Source organism: Triticum dicoccoides, chromosome 2B (assembly GCF_002162155.2).
Source record: "Triticum dicoccoides isolate Atlit2015 ecotype Zavitan chromosome 2B, WEW_v2.0, whole genome shotgun sequence".
In the NCBI taxonomy this organism is placed as follows: Eukaryota; Viridiplantae; Streptophyta; class Magnoliopsida; order Poales; family Poaceae; genus Triticum; species Triticum dicoccoides.
This window is the reverse complement of record NC_041383.1, coordinates 699394704-699407876: the sequence shown is the minus strand read 5'-3', so window position 1 is coordinate 699407876 and position 13173 is coordinate 699394704.

Sequence of the window (13173 nt, the reverse complement as noted above, 5' to 3'; positions counted from 1 at the left end):
CCGGCGACGGGACCTGCCCACTGTGTACGACTATGGAGGACTCTAACCAGATTTTCTTCACCTGTGTGTCCGCACAGTTCTTGTGGTCCTGCTCCCGTGAGGTGGTCGGCGGAGAGTGGTGCAACACCAACTTCCCTAACCTATTCATCGAACTTCAGGCTTCCGCGCTACGTTCCCGCCACATTATGTGGTTGGGTATTGGGGTCCTTATCTGGACGCCTATGGCAGTCCGCAATAAACTTGTGATTCAGTGTACGCCTCTTCGTCGATCGACTGACGCAATTTTCTAAATATGTGGTTACTTGCAGATTTGACGGCCACTTAGCCGCCCGCAGGACCGGGACACCATCAACATCTTCATCGCAGATCTTCGAGCGCTGGCCTTCCGGTTGGCTCCTCCGCTTCCCCCTCCACCCCCGGAGCCGCATTAGTTTGGGCGAGTATTGTGGCGGTTGTGGCGGTGGCGGTGCTTGTTGGGCACGTGGCCTCCGTCATTCGTCCCTCTTTTCTTTTTCTCTTTATAGGGCTTGTTGAGTTGTGCCCTCAGCAGAACCTTATCGTACTTGGTGTGTGTGTGCGCGCGCGCGTGCGTGTGTCATGGACCTGTTTGTGACCTTGTATGGCTCTGGTGGTTTGTTTTATATATAAAATGGAGCTAAAGACTTTTTCGATAAACCAGCAGGTGAAACTGCGACGGCTACTTATAAAATATGTACACTATGACAGAGGCATCTACATGTTTTTACATCGCATTGGTATTATGTACTTGTACTACCGAGAGCATAACTAGTTATATATCGATTATATGTGGTGCGGAGGATGCACACCATACATTCAACTGGACCTCTAACCTAACATAGATTTACAGTTTCGTGCCACACATTACTCTAGGAAATTGGCAACCGATGCTCTTGTTGACTTCTTGTCCCCCTTGCTTGGCTCTTCCACTAGGGATCATCAGACTACTGACCCCTAGCTTCCTATCAGACCACTCCTGGGTCATTGGATTACTTTTCTCTCGAGCGTCCGATGGCGAAGTAAAGGTGGACTGGGTTAGCGATTGTTATACTATTCCTTAAATCACGGCAGGCTACCAAATTGATGCACCTACCAGATGCATGCACCGACTTGATGGAAGCCTCAGATTATTGTTACTCTTAATTGCTTCCGTGAATCCTGGAGTATCCTGAAAGTAATTCTGGTTAATTATGATTACTTTCAACAACTAAAATCTACTACAAGGATATTTTTCTAAGATGCATTTTTAAGCTGATGCAACATGGTTGTGCCATGGAAGCATTTCTTTCACCGATGGATGCATACCCATCAAATAACATCCAGTACATTTTTTTTCTGATTGATTTTATGCGCTGGCAAAAATAGCTGTTGTGCCATGGAAACAGTCCTTTTGATCGATGGAAGCATTGTACTTTGTAGTGAGGCGAAAACATATTGTTCAACAGAATCATTTGACCTATGAATATTTTCAGGAGCTTCAGACCCAAATGAAGGAAGATGATCTTTTCTGTCCAATGGGAACTTCGCTTCGCAAAGAAATCACGCGGATGCACAGCAAGAATCATCAAACAGTGAAAGAAATTAATCCAGTATGAACCAAAATTTACAGCTCTGTTTTGCAACAAGACTAAAGACTATTACAACACTATTTTCCACTTCATTGTAAACTGTGTAGTGGCGGGCGCTTGACAATCTGATCATAATCCACGCATGACATGAGCTCCGTACAGCCTGCAACTTAGGGCAGTGCCTGGTTGATCTCGGCTCGTACACACTCAGCACATTAGACAAAGAAGCACACCTAGAACCTGGTACAGCAAAAAGTCTGTACGATTGAAGCATTAAGTGAAAGAAGGAAGCACACACTAGTATATGATAATGACTGAAGCAAAATGTTTGTACAATAGAAGTGGCAGCGACTTACAATGGTTAGATGAACAGATCCTGGGACAACATATAAGACACATCGGAAGCATAAAAAGTTGTTTGCTAACATGATCAGATGCATAAGGATGTGCTTCGTGAATAAATTAAGATATACCCAATGTTAGACAATAATATGGACATAGGCTGTTGTTAATATAATCATAAACATGGATAAGAATGAGCTATTTTCAGTTAGAACACTAAATTTGCAAGCCTAATGTGGAGTATTGACACAAGCTATCTAGACTGAAGAAGCACATCTATAATGTTTAGGAAGCATGGATATTTGAATGCATCAAATTCATGCTATCTCAAGATAAAACAAGAATACCAAAAAGTAGAAGCAGGGAAGAAGCACAAGTATGATGCATATATATGAAGCATGGATATTTGGAACCATCATATTCATAATCTCAACATATAGCTTGTAAATAATGGAAGCACAAAATTTTAAAATTGAGAATTGCCAATGCTACCACCTATATGTGAGAGCACAATTTTCAGATCTAGACAAGAAATTTTATCGAAAGTAGTTGTTGTCTGGGGCTTTTGGTAAGGTCAAACACAAATCAGTGGGCAAACACAAGATATCAAGATAGATCAGATTGAGTAGAGTACAGTACATGCTTAGCCGGTGTCAGCAATGCAATTCAAAATAAAAGCAACAATTGGCTGCATTCTGTAGATTTGCAGTTCATAGTTGAAAAGAAACAAGAGGAAAAGAAATCTAGGGTAGTTGAGGACGCGAGGCATGCAGGCGTGCACCGCGCTCCATGCACCATGGAGTTGTTGATGCCGATAAGGGATACAATCTATCACTCTATTACAGATGCAATCTCGAATTCGGGATACAATCAGCCAGGCTGTTCTTGAGAAAGAAGGGGAAAGGAAGAGAGCCGCCGTTGCCTTGATCCAACCGGATGCCAATCACACTGTCGTCCTGGTATAAGTAGCGAGCCGTCAGGCGAGCTGGCTCAGCGGGCCCATTCCGGCCCAATGAATCTTCGGTTGGGCTGCGTGGTCCTCTTGGGCCTGCTGTCGACGCGTCTCGGGACGAAGCCGTCGATCGCCTTGGCGGTACGTGCGCTGACATCCCCTCCTCCTTGAGAGCTGGCTTGCCCCCAAGCCAGTAGTGCTGGAAAGCGCTCGCGCATGGACTTGGCGTCTTCCCACGTGGCGTCGAGGACGGGCGGATCGGACCAGCGCACGAGTACTTGTTTGCGCCGCCCCTGAGGAGTGTTGCGCCAGCGTGTGTCGATGATCTCAACCGGCGACAGTGGCTCCTCCGGTGGGACGGGCAGCTTGTCTTCCACTGTTGTGTTGTTGGAGAGCGCGCGCCGCAGCTGAGAGACGTGGAAGACAGGATGGACCTTGACGCCAGCGGGAAGCTCGAGTTCGTAGGCGACGGGGTTGACGACGCGGATGATCTTGTAAGGCCCGAAGTAGCGGAAGGAGAGCTTGTGGTTGGTGCGACGCGCCACCGTCCTTTGCACGTAGGGTTGGAGCTTGACGAAGACGGTGTCCCCCACGGCGAAGGAGTGGTCCGTGCGCTTCTTGTCGGCATGGGCCTTCATGATGTTGCGAGCTCGGTGGAGGTGCTCGGCCAGCACTTGCTGCATGTGCTTGCACTCCTCCAGCCAGTCCTTGAGGGAGAGAATGGAGCAAGTAGAGGCCGCCTCGATGCCCCAATGGCGAGGTTCATGTCCATATAAAGCAACAAAAGGTGAGGTGCCCAAGGATGAATGAAAGGAGGAATTGTACCAGAATTCTGCGAGAGCGAGGTACTGGTGCCATTTGCTTGGGCAGGCATGTGTGAAACACCGTAAGTAGATTTCTAGGCACTGGTTCACTCGTTCTGACTGGTCGTCAGTTTGCGGGTGGTACGGCGTGCTCATGTTGAGTTTAGTCCCGATGATCTTGAACAGCTCTTGCCAAAATTTGCTCGTGAATACAGGATCTCTGTCGGACACGATCGCCTCGGGTAGTCCATGGAGCTTGTATATGTTTTCCAGGTAGGCATGCTCAACTTTTGCCGCCGTGAATGGGTGGCTCAGAGAGAGGAAATGGCTATAGCTGGTGAACTTGTCAACAACGACGAGGATGCAGTTGTACCTGCCCGAAGAGGGGAGGCCGTCGATGAAGTCCATGGTGAAGGAAATATGCCCTAGAGGCAATAATAAAGTTATTATTTATTTCCTCATGTCATGATAAATGTTTATTATTCATGCTAGAATTGTATTAACCGGAAACATGATACATGTGTGAATACATAGACAAACATAAACGTCACTAGTATGCCTCTACTTGACTAGCTCATTAATCAAAGATGGTTATGTTTCCTAACCATAGGCATGCGTTGTCATTTGATTAACGGGATCACATCATTAGGAGAATGATGTGATTGACATGACCCATTCCGTTAGCCTAGCACTTGATCGTTTAGTATATTGCTATTGCTTTCTTCATGACTTATACATGTTCCTATAACTATGAGATTATGCAACTCCCGTTTACCGGAGGAACACTTTGGGTGCTACCAAATGTCACAACGTAACTGGGTGATTATAAAGGAGTACTACAGGTGTCTCCAAAGGTACATGTTGGGTTGGCGTATTTCGAGATTAGGTTTTGTCACTTCGATTGTCGGAGAGGTATCTCTAGGCCCTCTCGGTAATGCACATCACTATAAGCCTTGCAAGCAATGTAGCTAATGAGTTAGTTACGGAATGATGCATTACATAACGAGTAAAGAGACTTGCCGGTAACGAGATTGAACTAGGTATTGGATACCGACGATCGAATCTCGGGCAAGTAACATACCGATGACAAAGGGAACAACGTATGTTGTTATGCGGTTTGACCGATAAAGATCTTCGTAGAATATGTAGGAGCCAATATGGGCATCCAGGTTCCGCTATTGGTTATTGACCGAGAATAGTTCTAGGTCATGTCTACATAGTTCTCGAACCCGTAGGGTCCGCACGCTTAACGTTACGATGACAATTTTATTATGAGTTTATAAGTTTTGATGTACCAAAGTTTGTTCGGAGTCCCGGATGTGACCACGGACATGACGAGGAGTCTCGAAATGGTCGAGACATAAAGATTGATATATTGGACGACTATATTCGGACACCGGAAGTGTTCCGGACGTTTTCAGAGAAAACCGGAGTGCCGGAGGGTTACCGGAACCCCCCCGGGAGAAGTAATGGGCCTTATGGGCCTTAGTGGAGAGATAGAGGGGCAGCCAGCATGGGCCGAGCGCCCCTCCCCCTCTGGTCTGAATTGGACTAGGAGAGGGGGGCGGCGCCCCCCTCTTTCCCTCTCCCTCTCCCCCTTCCTTTCCCCCTCCTAGTAGAAGTAGGAAAGAGGGAGTCCTACTCCTAATAGGAGGAGGACTCCTCCTCCTTGGCGTGCCCACAAGGGCTAGCCGGCCTCCCCCTTGCTCCTTTATATACGGGGGCAGGGGGCACCCTAGAACACACAAGTTGATCTACGTGATCGTTCCTTAGCCGTGTGCGGTGCCCCCCTCCACCATATTCCACCTCGGTCATATCGTCGCGGAGTTTAGGCGAAGCCCCGCGCCGGTAGAACATCATCATCATCACCACGCCGTCGTGCTGACGGAACTCATCCCCGACACTTTGCTGGATCGGAGTCCGGGGATCGTCATCGAGCTGAACGTGTGCTGAACTCGGAGGTGCCGTACGTTCGGTACTTGGATCGGTCGGATCGTGAAGACGTACGACTACATCAACCGCGTTGTAATAACGCTTCCGCTTACGGTCTACAAGGGTACGTGGACAATACTCTCCCCTCTCGTTGCTATGCATCACCATGATCTTGCGTGTGCGTAGGAATTTTTTTGAAATTACTACGTTCCCCAACACATGGTTACCACCTTCCAGGCGTGGTCGGGCACCGTAAGTGGCTCAAGAAGTCCTGGGTAGCGCACGCGCTCTGGTTTCACCTGTTGGCAGACGGAGCAGGATTGGACATACTGGCGAGTTTGTTCCTTCACCTTGGGCCAAGCGAATAGGCGGCGCAGGCGGCGACTGTTGGGTTTCGTAGTAATTTCAAAAAATTTCCTACGCACACGCAAGATCATGTGATGCATAGCAACGAGGGGAGAGTATTGTCTACGTACCCAACGCAGACCGACTGCGGAAGCGATGACACGACGTAGAGGAAGTAGTCGTACGTCTTCTCGATCCAACCGATCAAGCACCGAAACTACGGCACCTCCGAGTTCGAGCACACGTTCAGCTCGATGACGATCCCCGGACTCCGATCCAGCAAAGTGTCGGGGAAGAGTTTCATCAGCACGACGGCGTGGTGACGATCTTGATGAACTACAGCAGCAGGGCTTCGCCTAAACTCCGCTACAGTATTATCGAGGAATATGGTGGCAGGGGGCACCGCACACGGCTAAGGAATCGATCACGTGGATCAACTTGTGTCAACTTGTGTGTTTAGAGGTGCCCCTGCCTCCGTATATAAAGGAGGAGAGGAGGGGAGGCTGGCCGGCCAAGGGGGGAGGCGCAGGAGAGTCCTACTCCCTCTGGGAGTAGGATTCCCCCTCCAATCCTAGTCCAACTAGGATTCCTCGAAGGGGAAAAGAGGAGGAGGGGGCCGGCCACCTCTCCTAGTCCTAATAGGACTAGGGGAAGGGGGGGGGCGCAGCCCAACTAGGGCAGCCCCTTCTCTTTTCCACTAAGGCCCACTATGGCCCAAATAGCTCCCGGGGGGTTCCGGTAACCCTCCAGGTATTCCGGTAAAATCCCGATTTCACCCGGAACACTTCCGATATCCAAATATAGGCTTCCAATATATCAATATTTACATCTCGACCATTTCGAGACTCCCCGTCATGTCCGTGATCACATCCGGAACTCCTAACAACCTTCGGTACATCAAAATGCATAAACTCATAATATAACTGTCATCGTAACCTTAAGCGTGCGGACCCTACGGGTTCGAGAACAATGTAGACATGACCGAGACACATCTCCGGTCAATAACCAATAGCGGGACCTGGATGCCCATATTGGCTCCTACATATTCTACGAAGATCTTTATCGGTCAGACCGCATAACAACATACGTTGTTCCCTTTGTCATCGGTATGTTACTTGCCCGAGATTCGATCGTCGGTATCCAATACCTAGTTCAATCTCGTTACTGGCAAGTCTCTTTACTCGTTCCGTAATACATCATCTCACAACTAACATATTAGTTGTAATGCTTGCAAGGCTTATGTGATGTGTATTACCGAGAGGGCCCAGAGATACCTCTCCGACAATCGGAGTGACAAATCCTAATCTCGAAATACGCCAACCCAACATCGACCATTGGAGACACCTATAGTACTCCTTTATAATCACCCAGTTACGTTGTGACGTTTGGTAGTACCCAAAGTGTTCCTCCGGTAAACGGGAGTTGCATAATCTCATAGTCATAGGAACATGTATAAGTCATGAAGAAAGCAATAGCAACATACTAAACGATCGGGTGCTAAGCTAATGGAATGGGTCATGTCAATCAGATCATTCTACTAATGATGTGACCTCGTTAATCAAATAACAACTCATTGTTCATGGTTAGGAAACATAACCATCTTTTGATTAACGAGCTAGTCAAGTATAGGCATACTAGTGACACTTTGTTTGTCTATGTATTCACACATGTATTATGTTTCCGATAAATACAATTCTAGCATGAATAATAAACATTTATCATGATTATAAGGAAATAAATAATAACTTTATTATTGCCTCTAGGGCATATTTCCTTCGGCGACATGTGACTGGCACGCCGGAGTGACCGCCCATGATGTTGTCGTGAAATGCACGGAGCATCCGTTGCTGTAAGGCGGGGGAGCCGCCCAACCAGAGCCGATCGTGGAAGTAGAGCAGTCCGTTGCGCGTGGAGAAAGGCCCTTTGGGATCCGGCCATTTGGACAAGTCTTCCAGGATTTTCTGAACCTGAGGGTTTGCGCTGTAGCTTGCCGCGATGTCGTCCAGCCAAGCAGGTTCGCAGACTGACACAGCTGACACTGACTCTTTAGGTGTGCGATGCGAGAGTGCGTCAGCGGCAGTGTTTGAAGACCCGGAGCGGTAGCAGATTTTGTAGCGCATCCCGAGCAGTTTGGTGAACGCTTTCTGCTGCCACGGGGTGGACAAGTGTTGATCATCAAGATGCACGAGGCTCCTCTGATCTGTACGGATGATGAATTCATCAATGTGCAGGTAAGGGCGCCACTGCTCCATGGCCATGAGGATGGCCATGCATTCTTTTTTGTAAGTGGAGAGGCCGCGGTTCTTAGGGCCGAGAGGCTTGCTCATGTAGGACGATCGGATGCCCATCTTGCTGAAGAACAACTCCAACACCATAAGCGCATGCATCAGTGTCGATGATGAACTTCTTACTGAAATCAGGGAGTTGCAGTATAGGTGCTGATGTGAATTTCAGTTTCAGAACATCGACGCCTTCTATGTGTCACTTGTCCAGACGAATTATTGGTTTTCTTGAGCAAGGTGAATAGAGGTCTTGCAATGATCCCAAAGTGCTGGACAAATTTCCAGTAATATCCAGCCAGGCCGAGGAAACTGCGCACATCTTTGGCGCACTGAGGAACAGGCCACTGCTGGATGGTTTGAACCTTGCTGGGATCAGTAGAGACGCCATGCTCGTCGATCACATGGCCCAAGTAAGCGATCTGACGCTGCATGAAGGAGCACTTGGACTGTTTAACTTGCCAATGGTCGTCTCTGAGCAGCTGGAGCACGCGCGCGATGTGTTGGATGTGCTCGGGCAAGGTTTGACTGAAGATGAGAATATCATCGAAGAAGGATATGACGCATTTGCGCATGACTAGGCGCAGAGTAGTGTGCATGCCTTCGTTGAATGTGGTCGGGCCTTCTGCTACGTCGAAGGGCATAACGCGGTATTCCCAGTGCCCTGAGTGTGTCTGGAAGGCTGTTTTATACTCCTCGCCCTCTGCCATTCTTATCTGATGAAATTCGACACGCAAGTCGAGCTTCGAGAACCATTTTGCACCGGCCAGTTCATCGAGCAGTTCGTCGATGATTGGTACTGGAAACTTGCCGACCACGGTCATGGAGTAGACAACGGTAGTCGATGCATAAGCGCCAAGTGTCGTCCTTCTTCTTGACTAGAAGGGCTGGGGATGAGAAGGGACTAGAGCTTTTCTAAATTATCCCTGCATCGAGCATTTCCTGAACCTGATGTTCGATCTCTGTCTTCAATTCAGGCTTGTATCTGTACGGCCTGGAGTTGATAGGTTGCGCGCCGGCCATCAGGGAGATGCGGTGGTCGCAGTCGCGGCGAGGCGGCAAAGTTCGTGGGTCTTCAAAGGCGTCGGCGAACTGTTCCAGTAGGCGCAAGATGTCAACAGGAATTGGCGAGTCCGTTATACTATTGCCGTCAAGAGCGTTGAGGTGCACAATGTGTGCTACTGATCCTTGCTTGCAAGCTTTGAGAAGTTCTGGTGCAGAAATAACTGAACATTGGGTTTGATCTGAAGATGTGGCAGACAGGGACAGTTGGCCGGCTGGAGTTGTAACAGTTAAGAATTGCTCGATCCAATCTATGTTCATAGGGCTATGCTGCCGTAACCAGTCCATCCCGAGGATTGCATCATACGAACCCAGTTTGAGGATCTTGAAGTCAGTCTTGAAGTCATGCCCTTGAGTTGTCCACTGACACGCCGGAATGTGAGTGGTGCAGGGAATGGTGGTACCGCTGGCCATGTGCACGCGACATGACCGCGGCAACGGCTTTGCTCCGGAGAGTTTTGCTACCAGAGAGCCGTCCATGAAGGACGTACAGCTGCTGGAGTCGACCAACAACAGAATCTCGTGGCCTTGGAGCCATGCGTGTAGTTGCAACACTCCCGGGTCCGACGAGCCATCTTCAGCCTGACGGGATAATGTGCAGAGGTTTTCTTCGTCAGATATTGGTGATGTCGGTGGCGACTCGGGTGGCACATCATCTTGGGGAAACATGGCGAGCAGCTCCTCCACGATGTGCATTTGCACCGTGGGCGGGCATGTGTGGTCCTTGCCCCACCGTTCACCGCACTTGAAGCAGAGTCCCTTCGCGCGACGAAAGGCGCAAAGGGCGGCGACCTTGCTGGCTTCAGGCGTTGCGCGTGCGGCATCAGTACCGCAACGATCCTCAGAGACCAGTGTTGGTGTCGCAGGTCGACTGAAGAATGGTGGTGGCGTCGATTGCCCCGCGTGGCCGTGGCCTCGAGGAGTGCTGGGGAGACGCCCGAATGAGTGCTCGCTGTCGACCACTTCCACCTAAAGCAGAGCCAGCGAGCATGCCGTGTCCAGGTCCGGTGGGCGTTGCACAAGCACCATCGCGCGAATATTCGGGCGTAGTCCCTCCACAAAACGAGTCAGGAAAAAATACGGGTGAGTAGACTCAGAGTAAGATATAAGATGATTCATCAAGGTCTCGAAGCGCTCGATGAAATCTGCTACTGTGGTAGTTTGTTTGACAGCATAGAATTGTCGGATGAGCATTTGGTGTTTGTCACGCCCGAATCGGGTGCAGAGAAGGGAAGTGAAGGACTCCTAGTCCAGTCCGGTCAATTTCTTATGGACGGACTGCAGCCAGATGCCCGCAGGTCCAGAGAAATTCAAGATGGCCATGGGTACGCGGTAGATGTCGTGGATCGTGAACATCTGAAAGTATTGCTCACAAAGCGTTTTTCAGAGCTGTGGATTTTTGCCGGTGAACACCAGGAAATTCATGGATGGTGGTTGGCCCAAATTGGCCAGGATTGATGAAGATAGGGGAGGGACAAGGGCCGAAACGATCGGGAGGGAAGGCGTACCCGTGACCGGAGGTGCCGCCAGTGACTCGTGGATCACTGACGCCCCCCCCCCCTCCGGTGAGATCGACGTTGCTGCGGCCGTCGGGCCCGTGGAGATCTCCCCGTACTGGAAGCAGGGGAGGGAGGTGTTGTGGAATCGCCGCTCCACTCGGCGGTGGTGGTGTAGGTGTGGTCGCCCGTAGCGCCGCGACCGTGGACTCCAATTTCGTGAAGCGAGCCTCGAGATATGGCTTCCAGTGAAGGAGATAGTCGATCTGCGAGGATTGCGCCTGTAGCTGCTTGAGGACGTGGGCGGAGTCGGCCTTGGCATCCTGATGGAGCTTGTCGAGGTACTCCTTGAGCGCTGGATCCATGGCGACGATTAAGGCTTGCCGCGCTTGGATCCTCCGGCGGGTTTCCAGGGTGGACGCGGCGGAGAGAGTGGTGGTGGTCTCTGATACCAGGATGTTAAGTATCGATCGATCTATCACTCTATTACAGATGCAATCTCGAATTCGGGATATAATCAGCCAGGCTGTTCTTGAGAGAGAAGGGGAAAGGAAGAGAGCCGTCGTTGCCTTGATCCAACCGGATGCCAATCACACTGTCGTCCTGGTGTAAGTAGCGAGTCGTCAGGCGATCTGGCTCAGCGGGCCCATTCCGGCCCAACGAATCTTCGGTTGGGCTGCGTGATCCTCTTGGGCCTGCTGTCGACGCGTCTCGGGACGAAGCCGTCGATCGCCTTGGCAGTACGTTCGCTGACATGTCAGCAATGCAATTCAAAATAAAAGCAACAATTGGCTGCATTCTGTAGATTTGTAGTTCATAGTTGAAAAGAAACAGGAGGAAAAGAAATCTAGGGTAGTTGAGGACGCGAGGCAGGCGTGCACCGTGCTCCGTGCACCATGGAGTTGTTGATGTCGATAAGGGAAGGCGAGACAGTACGAGCTGCAACAGCAGCCTCTCCTTCGGCTGGTTCTCCTCCAGGATTGTCTACTTCTCCTCTCCGCCATGGAGTTCTTCTCAGCGGCAGGGCAGATGAGGCACCAGGGCTGAGATGCAGAGTAAAGATGGAGCATAGCATGCTGGTGATGCAGATCGACGGGAGGGCTCGATGGAGGGACGACGGCACACAAGCACCGGTGGGTCGCTGTGTTCGATAGACCAGCGAAGGAAAGGATTGTTACGGAATTAGGGGAATTTGGGATACGTGGGCACTAAACAAATCTGGTGCGTGATTAAAGGGCTGTTTGAACGGGCCGTGGAGGAGGCCCTCAGCCCTGCATGCCGGCCCAGTAGCTTTTTTCTACATGTGATCATATTCTAGTTTTGGGAACCTTCTGGATAGTTCCTGCTCGGTTTGGAACTTTCCAGCAGGTTCTTGAACCGGTTTTTTATTTCCTTTTTTTATCCTTCTTCTTTTCTCTTTTAATTTTTCTGTTTCCTTTTTCCTTTTCTTCTTTTTCTTTGCTTTTTCTATTTCTGTTTATATTTTTTTTCTTTTGTTCTCTTTTTTTTAAAAAAAATTCAAAAATTTCAATATTTTTTCACGTTTTCAGAAATTTTTAGGACTTTTCAAAAAATGTTCTCAAAATTCAAAAAATGTTCGCTTTTTGCAAAAACTGTTCAAAATTGAAAATGTTCAAACTATTGAAATTTTGTTTGTTTCTAACAAATGTTAGCATTTTTCAAAACTTGTTCTAAAAAATCTGCATTAACAAAAATTGTTCAAAGATTACAAAAATTGTTCCAGATTTCAAAAACAAAAGATCACATGTGCAAAAAAAATTCGTCCTTCCAAATTTGTTAGGGATTTTTGAAATTGTTCTCCATTTCAAAAAATGTTCTCAAAATTCAAAAAATGTTCGCTTTTCACAAAATCTGTTCAAAATTCAAAAATTTCAAACTTTATTCATGTTTCCAAAAAATGTTCAATTTTCAAAAAATTGTTCGCGTTTTCAAATTTTGTTCCAGAGTTTCAGAAAATTATTTGTGTTTTCAATTTTTTGGTTGGTTGTTTCAAAAAATGTTTCCGATTTCAAGAAAAATTCACGTATTCAAAAAGTGTTCACTTTTTAAAAACTGTTCGCGTTTTGAAATTTTGTTGGGGGGTTTCAAAAAATATTCGGGTTTTCAAATTTTGTTCATAATTTCAAAAACTGTTCCCGTATTCAAATTTTGTTCATAGATCCAAAAAATGTTCGTGCTTTTGAATTTTTGAGTTTCAAAAAATGTTCATGTTTTCAAAATTTCAAAAATGTTCCCATTTTTTAAAATTGTTGAAAGATTCAAAATTTCATGGTTTCAAAAAATCTTGCAAATTTTAAGAAAGTGAACAGTTTTTGAAGTCTTTAAAATTACGAACATTTATTTCAAAACACTAAC